Here is a 19,544-nt window from a genome sequence, read left to right as displayed (position 1 = left end):
AACTGCAATATAAAGTTTCTTTGCCTTGAAATGGCTAAGTTTATTTCTCCCAAGCTGAGACTTGGATTTTTATAGCATTATCCTGTGCCTGCTACACAGAAGTGAGTCCTGTTGAGTTCAGTCAAGATAAACAGCAGCAGTGTTCTGTTCCCAAAAAGCTGACAATTTGTAGAAATGGCCTATAGCAGAAGATAATTAATCAGGAAAGATAGTTTGATTCTTTTTCCTCTATCCTGGATAGTTCTTATATCAAAGAAACTATTAACAGGCTCAGGAAAGAAGCAAGAAAAAAATAGGGCTAATTCTTAGGTCCAATTCAGTTCATCTCCTTTAGCCAAAGCTATTTTGTACACTTAACTGTATATATTTTGCAAGTGATCTCATGAGATGCAACACATATTGTTTAGTACCAATCTTGACACTAAGGAAACAACTTTTTAGGTAATAAGTCAGTGTTTTGGGCTCTTTTTGCCCTGGTTCAATTTAAAAGATGTTCCTAGTTCAATGTATTAGAACTATTTATTTCAATCTGTTTTGTGAATGAGTCCATTCTTTATTTTACAGACATGCCACTCTGTTTCTTTTCTTGCAGATTTTCTTGTTAACTTCAGTTACCGGTACGATAGGCTGAGAGATGTTTTTGAAACTATGCAAAAGGAATCATATTATTTCAGAAAATTTAGGCAGATTCCAGTAGCAATTTTATTCCAATTAAAAGGATAAAAACTAATACAAACTAAAACAAGAATAAAAAGAAAATAATTGAAAGTGTAGAAAAGAAAAAATAGAAATAAAAATAGAAAAGAAAGAAAAATAAGAATATAGTAAAGAAAAAGAAAAGAAATGTAAAAAGAAATGACTTCTGCCTTCATCACAAGTATAAATAAATGTAATAATTTATCACCTTCTATCTATGGCGTTTCTCTTTCATCCAGGTCATGGTTGTCCCAAAGGTGCTTTTTCAGGAGGCAACTGGACTTTCTTGGGTTTTTTTTCTTTGAAGACATTTCGCTTCTCATCCAAGAAGTTTCTTCAGCTCTGACTAGATGATGGGAACTAGATGATGGGGATCCTTCCATTCCCCACACTCTAGTCAGAGCTGAAGAAGCTTCTTGATGAGAAACAAAACATCTTCAATGAAAAAAAAACAAGAACGTCCAGTTGTCTCCTGGAAAAGCACCTTTGGGACTTATCACTTTCTCTTAAAATAAAAAGGTCTCTTTTTCCCATTTCTCATCTCTTATCCATGCACAAATACTTAAAGCCCCCCCCCCCCCATTTCAGTTCTGATCAGCAAAAATCCATTAATGGCCACCAGGGATAACAACGTATCTATTTTAACCTTGATCAAATAAACCAACTTTATATTCCTTCTTTTACTTCTAATCACCTTGATCTTTAATCCCTTCAAATGATATCCTAGAATTTGGTTTCTTTTCATTTTTTTGTTTGTTTTACAAAATTTTTCAAAGCTTTAATAAGACTCTTTTGTAAATCTAGTGTAAGAAAAATATCCAGTTTCCTTTCTTGGTTTGATATTTGTACATCCATTTTAATTATTAATACTTCAGCCAACTTATTTTGCATATCCAGTGTAGCACCTTTTCCATATCATTTTTATAGCTTGTCATTTTAAAATCCGTTTTCAGATTAGTCTCAATCTTCTCAAATATAACTTGTTCATTTTTCATAACATCTTTTAAACATTGTGTATCTAAAGAAGCAGATATTCTTAAAATTAACTTCTGAGCCCACTATTCCAAAACATCCTTCAGTATGTCCAATATTAAAATATTTGCTTCATTCTGTGTTAATAAGTCCAACTAGTGTCCAATTTTCAAAGTCTCATCGTATCATTTTTAAAGAGAATTTAAAGAAAAGCATTTCCCTAAGGAAGAATTCTTATGATTAATTCCAAAATCTTAATTCAAATCCATCATTTTAGTACATTTGTAACCTTGCAAAATCAAAGTTCTAATCTCCTTACTGAACCATTCCACTTCAATTTCATGTAAAACAAAATCCCCTAAAGACAAGAAGAACATTTTCATAGGTAGGGAGTAGATTTTTAAATTGAATTTAATTATGAAGTAGTTGAGGTGGATCTATGGCAGTGTGTATCTTGTCTTTCATCATTACAACATAAGCAGTCTGGAGTTTCCCCCTCATATTTGCCTTAAATTCAAGAGAAGACACAATGTACAAATACTTCCCACTGGATTTTTTCAGAACAGAAAGTGTCGCTACCAATGGAGCCTGCACAGTGATGAAGAGCTGTGCAAAAGAAAGAGACGTGAATGTCAGTTCTATGTGGAAGACAAATAATGTCTTTTTTACAAGGGCAAAATGTTTGGAAATTTTTGCCACAAGACTATTTTGTATAGCGAGGCATTTTTCACAACATGTCTAACATAAAAATTTATCAGTAATTTTCAATTTATTTTGCAAAACAAGTTAATTTTTGCAGTGAACAAGGAGTTTGACTTCATGACTTCACATTCTTCTTCCAATTCTATAATTCTCTGATCCAATTTGTCTCCAGGATAGCTAAATAAAGTTGCAGATTTTCATAAGATCGCCTTCATTTCCCCCTGTAGAACATTTGGCTGTTTCTTTTATAGTATTCAAATTGTTAGCCTCAAATTGTTTTTATTCCATCAGATAGTTAGGCTGATGAGTATCTGAGTTTATCTAGCATCTTCTGACTTATTGTTTATTCGTGATAGAATACCCAATTAAAAGAATTCTTAAGCAGTTTAGATTTTGATCATCACATTAGTTCATAAATATCTCTCATTACCCATATTTTGCTATGTTTTCAAATCATCTCTTGCAAAATGAATACAACCTTATAGGAACTCCATTATTAGAGTCAGAATACAGGCAGATAAGAAATGCTTTGATTTAAAAAAAAAACTTCATTCAGCCAGATCCATTCTATAAACTATGGGCATTTCATTCCTTTAAACATATTAAAAACCAAACAAACCTCAAAATATACCTTCTCAACTCATTGACATATTTTCAATATAGCATTGTTGTTAACTGCAATATTGTACAGTCTCCTATAATGATTTACATCTTCTGTATTGACATAAAATATCGACTACAGTCAGTACTGCACATATTGTTTAGAGTTTGTATTTGATCATCACTGTTTTTCCCTCCAGCTTTACATGTGATAATTAGTTTGAGCTTTGGATAATATGTCAATCTTTAGGATTTCAGACTTAGCCTTTGTAGCTCTTGAAATGTTGCAGATCTCTATTATGGCACTATCAAATACCTTTGATTTATGATCTGTGGATGTAAGTCACGTATTATTACTTTTGACTTATTTCTGTCCATTGTTTCTTCAAAATCTACCTCAATTGATAGAGGGGGTCATGCTAATTTTCATAACATCAATGACCTGTTCACATTTTTAGTTTGCTTTTTAAATCCATTAGTTTCTGATTGTTTTGTCAAAAATGGTTTTGCATTTGCAGATAAAACATCTCATCAAACAAAAGTCAGTTTGAGCACTGCTCATCCATCCTTCATTTCAGTTATGTGTGCAGCTTCTTCAGTCTCTTAGTGAAGCAGCATAGTAACAATGTTTGGTTGAAAGGAGATGGACAGAAATAGAGGATCACTAGACATAATAACTTTCTATGGAGAATCAAATTGTCACAAAACAAAAGTGAGTTCTATCACTTTTCCTACTTCATCTCTTGATTGGTATCATGATAGCACTTAATACTGCTGTCTAGCAATTCTCTCCCATAGAATGTCCCTCCCACTAAAGAGGTTTATATTTCTCTGCTTTAATCTCAGTCTGTTTGAGAGTACGTTTTCTTTTTTTTCTGTTTGTTTTCCAAATTTTTCATAGTGAGCTTACTTTACCATTGAAGGTGTCAGAGAACTCTATCATTCCTCTTCTGTTCTTCAGTTTTCCTCCATCTCAAAGCCTCAAAGTGGATGATCACACTTCCCAATCTGGAAAACTCCATGGGAGAGAGGATATCCTAATTTTCTTAATTTCTTTCATTGGGAATTAATTAAAGTGTGCAAGAGCAGTAGGCTATAGACCCCTGGAAAAATATTGCACAATGGCCACCTTGTTAATGAGTGTTGATAGCAACATACCCTGAAATTCAAAAAGTCAAAAGCAAATGTCCTTAACAAATTAAATGAGAAGTGGTAGTGAAGAAAAGCAACACTCAATTATCATCAGACTCTAAGTGAATCCTTTTGATCAAATGGTATTAAAGAGATTTGCAGCCAAATGAAATTTATTTGCTAGTCTTTGCTTGTTCAGCTGGTAATAAATGCTAGCATGATTTTTTTTCTTACTTCTGCAAACCCAGAACCAATGCAAAAACAAAAAAACAAAAACCAGCATTACTTTCAAATAATTGTGTATGAAAAATTAGATTGTATTGTTCTTTAATGCTAAAAGACCAGTCCTTCAGTACTGGCAAGATACATCTAATCATTACAGGCATAGATTAGTTAAGTATAATTACCATTTGAATGGCCAATCAATAGTGAACTTGCTAGGAAAAACTGTACACATAAGTATGATGAACCTAAATATAATGGAATATAAAGGAATATATATTCTTGTTGTTTTACTCTGGTTTTTTCCAATTGTATTTTGGTTGCTTGTTTAAATAAAGGCAACTTACATTTTTTATGTAAAAAATAATCCTATACTGAAAAACTTAAGTAACAAATTCTCATTAAACAAATTCTTCCTAATCAGTCTATATGGGCTTAAAAATCATACCCATCAGGAGAATTTGCAGGTGAAAGTCCATTTATTGGGGAAAGTTATGGATGTCCACCTCAAATATCCTGAATGATCTGAAAATTGTCTTATTAACCAAGGTAGTAGAATGAATCAGATTCATATTGATTGGCACTTCACTAACTATAACTGTTCATTCTCTGGCTGATAGCTAAGGCCAGGCTAATTAAATTTTGTGATATTCTTCCTGGAGTGGGCAACGATCTAACGATCCTTGTTCTTGCTCCTCTGGTTGTTTCCCTACAGTAAAAAATTTTGTCCTGGAAAATAAAAACTGAGCAGGATTACAAACCAAAATCGTCCATTATTTTGTAGCAAAAAGCCAAGCAAACAAGACCACAAATAGAATATAGTAGTAGCATAACTGCAATTGAAAAGTATATCTCTTAAAACAAGCAAGATCTGATTATTTGAATTTGATTCAGAAAATTGATCCAATTGTTACTTTTAATTCACTCCAAAATTTAAGATTTGGAAGTCCACACTTATGTTTTAAGTTGGCTGGATTCAGTTCAGATTTCTGAATCAGTCTGAAAAAAAAAAATGTGCCTTGCATCCCAAAAATAAAGAAGACTAAATTATTATGGGTACAGCAACCAGCCTTAGAATTGGCAATGAAAATATTGAAGAGGTGGACCATTTCTTCCTTTTAGGATAGTGTATCAGCAATAAAGGAACCAGCAGTCAATAAATATGTCATAATGTAAAATGTGAAACAAAAAGCCATGAAGGGCTTGAAAAAGACATTCTGTTGCCAGGAGATAATTACAAAGATCAGAACTTTGCAGGCAATCATTTGCAATTTTTGGTACGTGGCAGTTTATGGAAGCAAAAGTTGGATTTTAAAGAAGAAAGTAGAAAGAATATAATGGTGGAAGGAAAGAACAGGAAGAGGATGATCAGCAGTAGGGTCAACTGACTCAATTACAGAGTGCACCATGAAAAAATCTGAAGAACCAGTTTGAGAAGAGATCTGGAGAAAATCTGTGTAGTCACTAAAATTGGCACCAACTTGATAGCACATAATCATCAATTAGTAAATCACAATAATAATACAAATGTCTGCTTCAGATTTATCCAAGTCACAGCCCATACAAGTTCTGGATCCCTCAGCAACAAAGCCAACCAAATGGTACAGTCTAATGGCTCTGATCTTTCTTGCTCCCATTATTTTCTCAATTTCTGTTTGTGTAATCATTTATCATTTTTCTACAATTTTATTTTTTCAGAAGTTTTCTTCAGTGCTTCAAGTGTTGGGAATTTTTTGTTTGCTTTTCTCCCACCAATAAACTGCCTTTATTGTCTCTTTCTATGTAATATTTGTCTATTTTTACATTACATTCAGACACCTCTTATCTTCATTTGCCAGTATTTGTTAGACATTACAGTCTGTCGCTTGTTCAGCTGCTGTGCTTCAGAATTATTCCTCATTTCTCTTTGTGTTCATTGTCAACACTTCTTTACACCTTCTGATGACTCATACCTCATTTGGTTCCCATGCATAGGCAAATAGCTGCAGAATGTGTCCCTGTGGACTATTGTTAGCTTTGAGAAGAAACACACACTCATCTTTTTAACAGGTTTTCCTTTTTTAATTGGAGGACACAAGGCAGCACTTCAGTGCAATATAAAGTATTACTGACTCAATAATAATTTTTGATCCCACATATGGGAGACATCGCACATTGGATATAGTGCATTTATTCTGACGATACCTGCCATGGACTCTATGTACCTGTATAAATTAATCTTGCATAGAGAATGTGTCTTGCATTTTTTCCTACCAGTTCTCATTTAGTCTGATGAAAGATAATTTGATTTTGATTGTTTATTGCAGTTAAATTCTTATGGAAAAAGTGTGGCGTTATCCACTTCTTTAAACATTAGGTGGCCATCACATGTGTCTATTACAGTCTTGCCTTTAATTAACCTTCACTGTAGCAGCCAGTAGCCTTCCTGACTGTTCCCATTTCATTACATTCCCAGCATAATTTGAATGAAGAAAATCCTTCTCTGGTGTTTTTGAGCCCTTTGCCTACAGATTTAGGCGACCATTTCAAAAGGCCATTTGTGTTTATTTGAGCAGATCTCGGAAAGGGTGTTATGGTTCAACAAGCTTAGATTGAATCAGTCATCTGAAGCAGCAGCAGAGGCTCTTTCCCACTGGAGTAAAGCAGCTGGCATTTTGAGCCTTGGGTGGAAGCAAGTGAATTTCTGAGCTGAAGCACTGTCTCAAACTGGATACCTCCTGCAATGGTCTGCATTAAGAAAATGCCTCAGCATGGAAAAGCACTGCTTTGCACCACTCTTGTATTTATATCCTTCCTAAATTATTGTCATTTTTTTTTCACTCTATCAACATTTTCCAATTCCAGTGTTTAAAAAAATTATTCTCTATCCCCTGGTTCTATGCCTGAAATTTTATAACTTGAAGCTCTGTGTTTTCCCCACCTATACGGCTAGATTCTCTCATGAAACATAGGGAATATTTTATTTTGTTTCTCATGAATTTTATTTCGCTTAGTATTGCTTACTTATTTGAAGTTTGCATTGCTTTGCGTATCACTTGAGAAAAAGTGTAACTGATAACCAGTTGTTATAAATTTGATTTAAATTATGAAACTCTTAGACAAACCAGAGAAAAAAAAATCTGAACAGGGAAGTTTCTATGTATCTAGAAACTGCAGCATTTCTATATATACTGACATGCTGAAGAATAAAGCCTTGATTAATAGTGTTGACAAAACTGATAAAATGTTTTTCTTCTTTGGGCATCTTTTGTCTTATTAATAGTTTATTAATATTTATTTATATTTATATTTATTAATAGTTTGCCAATAGTTTTTCCTTCTATATTCTAACTCATCTGGAATATGTGAACTACTCCTGGCCCTCAAAAGAGCTTTGATCTGCCATTGGAATGTTTATTCTTTTGCTTACAACTAGCCTCCTCAAATCCTCCCTGCTTTCTTTCCATTTGCAAGTAAGTAAATAAAAGTTCAGGAACTTCCACTTGACTGCTCTTTTTCTGCCTGCCTCTATTGCTTACTCCCATTTATTGAAAATTTCTGTTCTCGCAAGGCTGAAGTTCAGGGCAACATGCTAGCAGCAGAACAGCTTGTAATAGCAGAATCTTTATCCTTGCTACTCCATAGTTGAGATTATGAAAATGTTTGGGAGTGGAATACTGTTTATATGTACAAAAGTGCATGAGGAAATGAGTTTGCTTGTGTGTCTACGTTTACAGGTGTACTGTTTACTTATTGCTTTGCATCACATGAACCAAAGATTGGCCATTCTTATTCTGGCTAATCAGTAGTAGATGAGATGAAGCAAGACTTAATTTGGAGCACTTCATAGATGGCAATATGTTCTTGTTTCAGAATATGGTAATCCAGACTTTCTGCTTTGGGGCTTATTTTGTTGAGTGGGACACCATACTTCTACTACTGTCTATCCCACCTCCACTCCTGGTCATATTAGGTTGAATGAAAGTAGAGAAAAAGGTTCATACATCCCACAGAAAGGATTGGAGGCTGAATTAATCCTGCAGAAACAGCCTCATCTCTGGCTGGTGTCCTGACTGAGGGATTCACCTCTAAAAAAAAAAAACTCATGATGTTGCATTCCTCGTATAAGCTGCCAATTCTTTCAGACATCAGCACATTCAGTCCTGATTTTGCTAATGCTTCATACACCATTAACCTCCTATGTCTGTGCAGTGGGATGTTCAGAGACTTCATTTTGATAAACATAGTTAATTGGGGGGGGGGATTCAGGCAAGCTGTATAAAGCTACAAGAGAAGTTTCACTTCTTGTCCCAGATAAATAAGCAAGCTAAATACTGGGTTTTAATTTTGACTAGTGTGAAAGTAGTACTGTTGTGGTTCAATTCTTATTGAAGTGGTATTTTATTTTCATTCATTTCCATTCAGAAGTATTCATATATAGCTTCATATTCAGCAGCAAGAATCTGTGCAATTTGATAGAGAGATTGCAGCCATAAAGGATTTTTGTTTGTTCAAAAAAAGTTGATTTGTTAATATAACTTTCTTTGGTATTTATTATTAAACATCTGCTTTACCTTGATCTTTAGGATTGTTGTAATAAAGTAGTTAGACTAAAGGCAAATTAGCAATTGATTTTTTGGGTCTAACAACCCAATAATAACCTCTCATTTAGTTCTCGCTAAGATTCATATTATGTTGACACAGGAATGTATGCAGGAACTGTAAATTGATTGTTTAATTTCTTTTCAAATTTATGCACAGAACATATCTATTTATTGATTTATTTGATTTGCTATCACTCTCTTTTTAATCCTCTTTATTTGTTTATGGAAAATTATTTTAGAATGAGTTACTTAAAAGATGGAATAGAGTTTTCATCAATATGTAATTGAAGTCATTTGGAGCCCAGTTAGAATTACTGAAGAAAGAACAGAAAAAAGAAACCAAAAAGGAATCCCATTCCCTATGCACAGATCCATAGCCTCATCATCTCCAAACAATTAAACAGTATGAATGTTTTCATTTGATTTGCCTATTTGGCAGTTTTCTGTTAATTAAGATGTATCTCTTGGTGGCAGATTCTGGTTTCAAGAAGCCATTTGATCATGGAGTAGCATAATAATCCAGATGTTGCTATATCAAGGGAGCAATTCACTCAAACTGCAGATTAGAATGAAGACTCGCATGCCTCAACTTTCACATTTCTCTCTCAAACTCTTTCTTTTCTTTACAAAATAAAAAGCACTGGAGAAACAGTCTTCTGGCCTAAACATTCAGTTATTTTCTCTTTTTTAAAAGAGCAAATTCTGAGCATGCTAACCCAATCAGTTGTAAACCTGATGGCTCACACTGAACCTGGGCTTGGGAACCGCATCTTTTGGGTTCTTTTGATAACTCAAACTTAGGATGCTTGACTACAGAATCTCCTCCCTTGAAATCACAGATTCTTTAGTTTTTTTCATTCAGACACTTTCTGTACTTTGAGGAAATGGCAAGTCTGCTTGCTAGATCATCTTTTATATAAACTACTACTTTGTTCCTGCATACCATTCCTGTATCATGCTCTCTTCCCTATATTCCATCAACACAATACAGAAGTTAAATTGCATCTTCTAGGTTCATCATTGGCAGAAATAACTCAATACATGTCTGTTGCTTTCCAGTCTTGCATACAGTGAGATGCATGTGTGCAAAATGGCTAGGTTCACACGTTTCACCTGGTTACTGAATTGTCTTATTTTCTTGGTGTGCACAATGCATTGAACCAGAAACTAATCAAAAAGGCTGGGCTAATATAAGATACTTAGCAACTACAACAACTAGCTAAGATTAATACTAACCAAACTTATTAGAGTGTATGTAGTTGTTACATCTTTAATTAACCTGGTTTAATATTTGAATACAGTCATTTGGGGCTACAAACTTAATTCCATTCCATCTTGCAGTATGCAAGAATTAAACAAGTGTATGAGAACTGGATATTTTTTGTTTTATTAGTACAAAACCTAGCATGTATGTTCAAGGCACAACTCTACAATTCAGGTTAGAATTCCAGCTTGATCCTGAGCTACAATAAAGTAAAAATATATAAAATATATTCAAAAACAAGGGTAGATTTTAAGTATCCTTTCACAACCCAATGAACAAACCCAGTCTAAATACCAGCCGGTGTCTCATGCACATTTTCAAAAAGATCTGTAGAATAGATAGAAAAGACTGTAACGCAGTATCAACCTTGAGCACTGAACCCAAACAATGGATCACACTGTTCACTTCTATGACATAATTTTCAATTTCAAGTTCAATATCAACCTGGCCCTTTGCACTTATTAAGAAGAGAGAGAGAGAGAGAGAGAGAGAGAGAGAGAGAGAGAGAGAGAGAGAGAGAGAGAGAGAGAGAGAGTGCATTTTAACTGCAAGAGCTGAAGTGAGTCCTATGAAATGTTGTGATTTATAAGTATAGCCTATGACTGATTTACCAATGCCGCATGCTGCATTATCTGTCAAGGGAGCATCTGTTCAAATTTGACTGGCTGCTTTTGCAGGCATGGGAGTCTTTGAAGAAATAATCCTTCCCCATAGACTATTTATTTTTATATAATGTTCTGCTTTTTATGGAAAGAACTGCTACAAAGGCATTTTTTTAATAATGCTGGGAATACCTATAAAGATTTCTGAACTTCATCAAAGGTCTGCTATTAAAAGTACTGGGGTGGGCTGCTTAGCTACTTTATTTTTGAAGTGCCATCCATTTTCTGCTATAAAACCAAAGAGTTTTTTATCCCAAAAGTCAAACCGCAATGTTTCATTGCTGTAGTTATTAAAATATTTACTTGATAGCAATATGAAGTTCAACTATCATTTATTTTGCCAATGTATTAAGAATTAATGTAGGAAGCTACTTTAGACCAAGTCAACACCCACATGTATATATATTATCTTACTGTTTTTTTTCTTCTGTAGTCTTATTTCAAGAAAGAGTTGATTTGCTAATGCTTAAATAGGACTTTGCAACATTTTGAATTCAATTAGAAAAAGATGTTTTAGAACCTGGGAAAAGATAGAGCTACCTTAAAATGGGGCAGACAGGTGTTTCAGAGCACCTTTTGATGATTTGATACCAAAGTAGTGCAAGTACTACTCAACCAAGTAAGATACAGCTATAAAGCTTTCCTGAATGTTTTAAGACAGCCTTCCCCAAGGACGCTCATGTTCCAAGGACTGTTGGCTTTTGACCATGTTGGGTTGCTATCCATACTAGCAATATAAAGAAAATAGTCATCAATTGCCAAGAAATTCTACTTTTGACCCCACTGGGGAAGAGAAGGGATATAAAATCCCAAATCCAGTATGGAGAAAGGTACTTAACCAAACTGTGTAGATTCTTCTAAAAATGCAAGAGATATATTAGTATGAAATTATCTTTTTAGAACAATGCAGCCAAATGTTCATTGATTTTTTTTAAACACTTTTGAGGAGGAAAGGATAGGGAGAGAAAATACCTTACCTGCCTCCTTTCTTGTTATGTTGTATGAAGAGAATCTGTATCCACATAATTAGTCTAATATGACTTGATTGAAGTTCTAAGATTTCATATGTGACATGAGACCATATAGTAATTTCAAAAATGGTAAAAGAGTCAGTGCTATTATTGTTTTCATGCACTATACCATACAAAGAAATAAATCTGCAATTCCCAATACATAATTATACTGATTTTTTCCTACTTTACTGAAGACAGGGAAAAAAACCAACACATCTTTACTAAAATACGTTTTTATGTATGATTTTTTTTGAGCCTCAGAGTCTGAATCTGTTATATAATTTAAACTGAAAATACTCTCTCTCTTGTTTTCTCCCTCATAACCAAAAATGTAATGCTGTAATAAATCACACAGATGACTTACACAAAGTTGCTCAGATGAATCTTATGTCAATAGCTGTTGCTCACCTGCCTCTGCAACACAGAACTTTGTGCATATGTGATTAGATGCAGAGAAAAGAAATGTCACCGGTTCAGACCAAAGACAATCAATTTTTACACAGTGTCACCCTTTTTCATTACCCCATATTCACAGGGGATGGGTAAAAATGCCAATGCATATTTGATGGACTTCAAAAAATCAGTTCTTTGAATTACAGGAATCACTCATAATCAGTTGCACAATCATCCAAAATAACTAAGGGAAAACATCATTAGATGTTTTTCTTTTGTTTCCTGCATGGGCAAAATAGTGAAGATAAGAATTCAATTTTGGGCATTATTTTAACCCCTGTAAACCAATAATGAATGAATACAACAGGAGGAAGAGAGGAAAACAAGTTTACTTTTGAAGTCACCCTTGATTCCAATTGCGGAAGCCATCTACTTCAAGATAGCATCTAACTCACCAAAGAAAGGCCTTTTGCTTTAACACTTTGTATCCCCACTTTGGAGGTTGCCATCTTCCTGGTCCTTTTACTTCATGGAAATATTTGCATCCAATGGGGAGCTGGATAGCAGGAGGCTTCTCTTCATCACTGAACCAAATCAAAAGATATTTTGTTGATGCCTTGATTGAGGCTTTGCCCAGGCCTGCAAAACAGTCACAAGAGCAAAGCAACTCTCTCAAAAAGCAGCGTGTTAAGGAGGTCTCAGAAAAAGGTGGACAATGTACAGGACATATCCTCCACAATGATTCACTGTGACCCATGGATACCTCACTCTTGCCAAACATAAGCATAAATTTTGGCACTGTCTCAAGGACTAAAATGATAAACAAATGGCAAATTTGCTACAAAAAACCCCAGATTTTAGCAAATAAGTTGAAACTATATTTCCCTAATGATATCTGCCCCCCCCCCAAAAAAAGCTTGTCTGATTCACAGGCAATGAAAAGGTCTCACCTTTGGTTTTGTTCAGTAATGATCTTTCCTGAAATAAGTCATCTCTCAAAAGGGAGCCATGAATTTCCAGAGCAATGGGGGACGCTTTTCTGACAGAACCTCTTCATTTGAGTCATAAGAAGTCTCTGCAATATGTTGGCCTTTCTTTCATATATTAAGATGAGTGTCAAGAAGGAAGTGCTTACACAGAGATATCTCAATTTCAGTCCTCCATGCAATATATGCTCAGCAATAGACTCTTTCATAAATAACTTGTGTCTCTTAGTGTGATTTACAGGTGGAAAAATCTTGGAAGCACCACTAAAAATGTTCTTTTTTATGAAAAAAGTGTGAAGTCATCAACAAGTCCAGAGAGGACAAGTACATTTTTAAGAAATCCTGGTCTTAAATAGTTAGGATTTAGAAACTTAGCCATCTCTTGCACTGCTCTAAACATCACAATTAACAAAAAAACAGATTTTATGATATGATCCCTTGTTGATTATTGTTCCTATAAGGTCCACCTATTGGATTGGATTAAAAACCTACCTAAATCAATATTATGTTCCCTGTCCCATGGGACATTTATAAAGTAGACATAAGCCCAATACCATGTTGTTTTCCACTGATTAACAGTGACTACTATTAGTAAAGACAACATTAGAAATAATATTCAGTAATTGTCTAGTCCACCATGACTCCTTTAACTAAATATTTTGGTACCTGGATCGGGATCATCTTGCAAGCAAAATTTCTAAATAAGTAAAATTGGCATCTTTAAAATCTCTACTGATTTCCTTCAATTTCTATTTTAATATTTAGCAGCTGACTCATATCATGATTTGCAAGAATAACACAGTGAACAAACCTTCAATTAAAATTTTGTTTAAATTCCATCAATCAATACAGTTAAAAGCTATAGAAGCAGGTAAATTTAATGATAACAGAATGTATATAATATAATCTACCCCACTATTCATTAATATATCCATAGGCACTAATGTAGGCTATAATGGAGGTAAAATTATTTTTATTCCTTGTTAAAAACCTGCTAATTTGTTGCTGCCTGCTCTGCTTTGGAATATGGCTGCCATTACAGGAAATATTTTATTTTACTATTGTTGGCAAGGTTTCTTTTTTCCAGTTTTGAACAAGGTTTGTTCTTGCAAGTGTCCATATATCTTAATAAATGTTGATACTTTTAACTTCTGTTTTCAGGGATTATAGTTAATAAAAACATCTGTGCTGTCAGTTTAAACTGTATTTTTAGGATTTTTAAAAAATATAATGATGTATTACTTTTCAGTATTTTGTGGAGTTTTTTACATAACCATCTCATATAGTAAAAAGTTTCTTCTTTGTCACAGCATTTCCAACAAAGATCCATTCGTATTTGTTGTTAGATACTTCGTCGATCTTGGCAATTGACAGAGTTATTTATATAGCATCTGTAAAACATTTTACAGCAATTTGCCCTTAAAGTATAACTTGAAGTAAATTTTATTGACTTTTTCCCTTTAGTTTTCCAATTCATACAGAATGATTGCATCTTTGAAATTTTGTACAAAACATAAAGCTGACAGGAAAAATCAGAAAGCATGCATTTAAGAGTCAGAATGTAATGTATTCACTGAAGAATACGGATACATACAAAGTAATTCTATAACAGTTCAAGAAAACTACATTGAAACAATAAATAAAATTAGAATTGGGCATCAGACCACAACAGTTAATGGCCCAATATTATAAGAAATTAGAAGAAAAGACTGGAGAAAACACTAAAGAAGACAATGAATAAAATTCAAATAACAATAACAACAATATGGAAAGCAGCATATGATGTATAACTTTAATACACAAAGAAGGGAGGGACCCAAAGCAATGTCAGCCATAGAGACAAATTTATTTATTGAACGTTAATTATAAGATATTTATCATTATAGCTGTTGAGCGTACAAGATAGAATACTTTCAAATTAGTACTTACTATAGCAAAGAGGAACATGATAGACTACACTGGATTTATCATAAAGGTACTGCAAATATCAACATTAAGATAAAAAAAAAACTGTGGTGGAAGCTAGTCTGGATATCCAGGAGAATGTGGCTGCATCTCAGAGAACCAAAACACAATGAAGTTCAGACAGTTTACTTGGGCGGACGAGGGTCAAAATTACTACTTCCTGAAAATTCATACAGTATGTCTTTAAATGATGTAAACATTTGCTTTAGTTTGGCAAGATTTCTATCTATAGGTGAAGAACAATAAAGGAAACTACTTAAAAGTAACTCTGCATCTTTTTCTTGGTTTTTTGAGCCTGACAGAAACCAGTGGTAATATTTTAGATGTGGAAAAAGCCTTTGACAACTTGAATTGGATATTTCTATTGGAAGTTCTAGACAAAATAAGTCCCAGAGAAGAATGGGTGGAAAGCATATATCAACAGCAAACAGCAAAGATTACAATGAATGAAAAACTCTCTATATAAGGTTTTCTATATGTAAAGATACAAGGTAAGGTTGTCCATTCTCCCTGATACTGTTTGTAATCATTTTGCAAGTTCTAGCAAACAAGACCCAAAAAATACACAATCAATCAGAATTAAAATTCAGTGAGAGGAATGCAAGATGAAATACTATGAAGATTATATAATATTAACAATTTCACAACCACAAAGCTCCATATGACAGTTGATTCATGTAATCAAAGACTTCGGCTGTTTTTCTGAATATAAGATCAGTGAAAAGAAAACTTAGATAATAGCAAAGCATTTAACCTCTGAATAAAAAATTGTGAAATTGTGAAATAGTAAAAGATTCAGTGAAGTATCTAGAACTCCACTTGATAGGAAGTAATAAAGATATGCTTCAAAATAATTACAACAATAATTACAACAAATAAAACAAAACACTGAAAGGTGGGAAAAAAATAAAACTTCCTTGGCTAGGATAATAAAAATGAATATACTTCCCAAGTTGAAATATTTATTCCAAATGGCACCAATTCGAATTTCAGACAAAATATGCAGGACTGGCAAAGAGCAATAAACAGATTTAGATGAATTTGGGGGGCACGGGGGACAAGGCCTTGCAGGACTCAAAAGAAAGATGTGGACTAACGTTTCCCAATGTCAGACTGCATTACAGAGTAAATTGCCTTTTATGGACAACAGGATGGATAACATTCCTGAACAACAAAATGTCAATTATAAAAAGAGCAGGATTAGCTAATAGACTTGTGAGGTTTATTTGTAATGAGGACCCAGATTGTTAAGGGTAATATGCTGACACTATAAACTGCCCCGAGAGTGTTGTAAAGCACTATGGAATGGTATATAAGTCTAAGTGCTATTCCTATACAGAATAAAGAAACCAAAGAAGAAAAGAATCTGATTGATGGCAGATAAGACAATAGTTTATTTAAAAAACTGAAATTTCTAAAAACAAGAATAAGTCCAGCATCTTACCATTAGCATCACTGCCACACACTTTTTACTTTAAGGACAATTACAGTTAGAAATAATGAATAACACATGCTATTAGAACATATCTGGATTCAGGAAAAAAGATTAAACATCAAAAATTGTCCAATGAAGAAAAGAATCTACCATAGTTAATATATCTGTATCTAATATTCTATTTCTAATTATTTCTAACCTTCTGTGGGGATGCAGTGGTGCAGAGGCTTAATGACGCTTGGATATGCTGAGCAATTACCAGCACTCCAGTAGTTCGAGTGCAGTTCTGCAGGACAAGGTGAGCTCCTGTCTCTTGTCCCTAGCTCTTGCCCACCTAGCAATTTGAAAACATTGTGTGGGAGTGGATAAATAAGTACCACCATTTCGGTCGTGGGAAACTGCTGGCTGTGTTCTGCATGGGGAGCTGGAACCGATGCTGGATCTGCCTGGCCATGATTGGCAGAGGAGTGGTGGAGGAAAGTCCCGGATGAGCTGACTTCTTCTAAGGATACTGCAGGCCAGCCGGTGTTAAGCTAGTGTGTCCTTTTGTGGTGCACCGGTGCAACAAACAGACTAGCAACTGTCAGGTGCCAAGACTTCTACTGTGTGCATAACATTGTAGCCTCCTTGTAAGCCATATGCTAAATAAATAAATAAACAAATAATTCTAATCTTCTATTGTTAAACAAATAAATAAATAAACAAATAATTCTAATCTTCTATTGTTTTCCAAGGCAGCCTTTTGTAACCTTTTCCTTCCATAAAGGTTTCCCTGTCCGGTCACATTGACTCTAGAATGCTCATCTCCATTTCTTCACCACGGGAGCCAGCATTGTCCAAAGACATTTTCCATGGTCATGTGGCCAGCATGGCTATACGCAAAAGGCACACAGAATGCTGTTACCTTCCTATCGAAGTGGTATCTATTAATCTATTCAGATTTGCATGCTTTTGAACTGTTAGCTGGGCAGGACTTAGGACAAGTAACAGGAGCTCATCCTGTTGCATGGCACTGGAGTCTCAATACCAGACTGTCAACTCTCAGCTGACAAGCTCAGCACCTTTAACTGCTGAGCTATCACACCCTTCCAAGTATATTGGTCTATAATTCCCAGCCAAATATTAACAATTCAGAGGTGTCCAGGGGGAGGGCACATATGACTCATAGGCTGTCAGCTGACCATTTTTGATTTAGATACATTGTAATCAACTTTGAGATAAAATTTTATTTTAAACTGAATTGTTTTAAGCAAATGCTGGCATTCAAATTAGTGATGTAATGAGTAGAAACAGAGATGGGAACTTTCCTTAGCCCTATTTGGCCACTACCACCCCCAGTTCCCATCTACAAGTTTGAAGTAACTGTTTGCAAGGGAGACTTTGCTGCACAGTTTTGATCAGGGAACATTTTCACATGCTAAATGCACTTGGACTTTCCAAAAGTGGTGAAGGATCTGCACAGCGAAGCATAGTGGGTAAGATGTTTGTCAATGGAGAAGGTAGAGCTGATCTCCTCCTCCCTTATTGTTTGAGCAACTTGAATAACTTTGTAGAGCTATTAAGAAAATGATATTTGAATGTAATTACTCTGAAAAATGAATTCTAACTACTGAATTCTGACTATTCTGATAGACCACAATCTATGTGGTTGCTAGGAATGACTTAATGTCACATATCAATCAGTTCTGAAGTTTTACTCAGTTGGATCTATACAAGGATTTTGTAGCACCCCCAAAAGTAAAGTTCTGTCAAGTAGCTCCATGAACATTTTTCCAACAAAATCTGACATTTCCAAAACATTTAAGAAAATAAAACCTAAGCACTGCTATGTTCCACAAGCGCTTGAATCATTTTCAAAAGCTAAGATGGGATGAGAATTGCTTCAAATAGGGCCAATTTATTCTTAAAATGGTTACATACAGAGATAAGACTAGCTGAGAATGTTTCATTCAAATTCTTATTAATACAAGTGTCATTATAAATGAGAGATAATTTTCTCCTATTTATTTTTAGAAGATCAGAGAATTTGTCGCAACAGTGACATCAAGTGGCTAGGCAGAGTGCCAGCTTCAGTTCCCTGAAAATTCTCCAAAAGTTTGTAATTTCATTTTAACTGTAATAGAATAGCATTTAGCTTTAATAAAACTTTTTATACTTTTGTTTAAATTTGGCAATGCTACTTGGGGGAATAAAGTAAATGTATTAAACATCTTAAAAGGTTTTAATACACCTATTTTAGGATATTGCTCATTCCACCAAATAAAAAGGCAAATATAATATTTCTAAAAACTGCCATTTTGCTATTGTAATTTGGGACTTCCAAAATACAGGTAGTCCTCAACTTACAACAGTTCATTTAGTGACCGTTGAACGTTTACAATGGCATTGAAAAAAGTGACTTCTGTGTTTTACACTTATGACCGTTACAGCATCCCCATGGTCACGTGATAAAAATTCAGATGCTTGGCACCTGACTCATATTTATGACTCATATTTATGTCCCAAGATCATGTGATCACCCTTTGTAACCTTCTAATAAGCAAAGTCAATTGGGAAGCCAGATTCACTTAACAATCATGTCACTAACTTAACAACTGCAGTGATTCACTTAACAACAGTGGCAAGAAAGTTTGTAAAATGGGGCAAAACTCACTTAACAACTATCTCATTTAGCAACAGAAATTTTGGGCTCAATTGTGGTCATAAGTCAAGGACTACCTGTACACATAAGTTGCTCTCCATGTAAACATGCTAATTTCAACCCTAAATAAATGGAATGTGCTAATGAGATTGAGCTAAAATGTACAAAAATATGAATCCGGAATGCTGGAAATGCAAAAATAAGGAGAGAACATTCTATCATATGTGGTGGCTGTGCCCTAAAGCAAAGATCTATTAGGAACGGATAAGGAACTGGATA

The sequence above is a fragment of the Crotalus tigris genome, unplaced genomic scaffold (genome assembly GCF_016545835.1).
Source record: "Crotalus tigris isolate CLP2741 ecotype Arizona unplaced genomic scaffold, ASM1654583v1 scf7180000018017.554538, whole genome shotgun sequence".
Classification (NCBI taxonomy): domain Eukaryota; kingdom Metazoa; phylum Chordata; class Lepidosauria; order Squamata; family Viperidae; genus Crotalus; species Crotalus tigris.
This window is presented reverse-complemented; position numbering follows the sequence as displayed.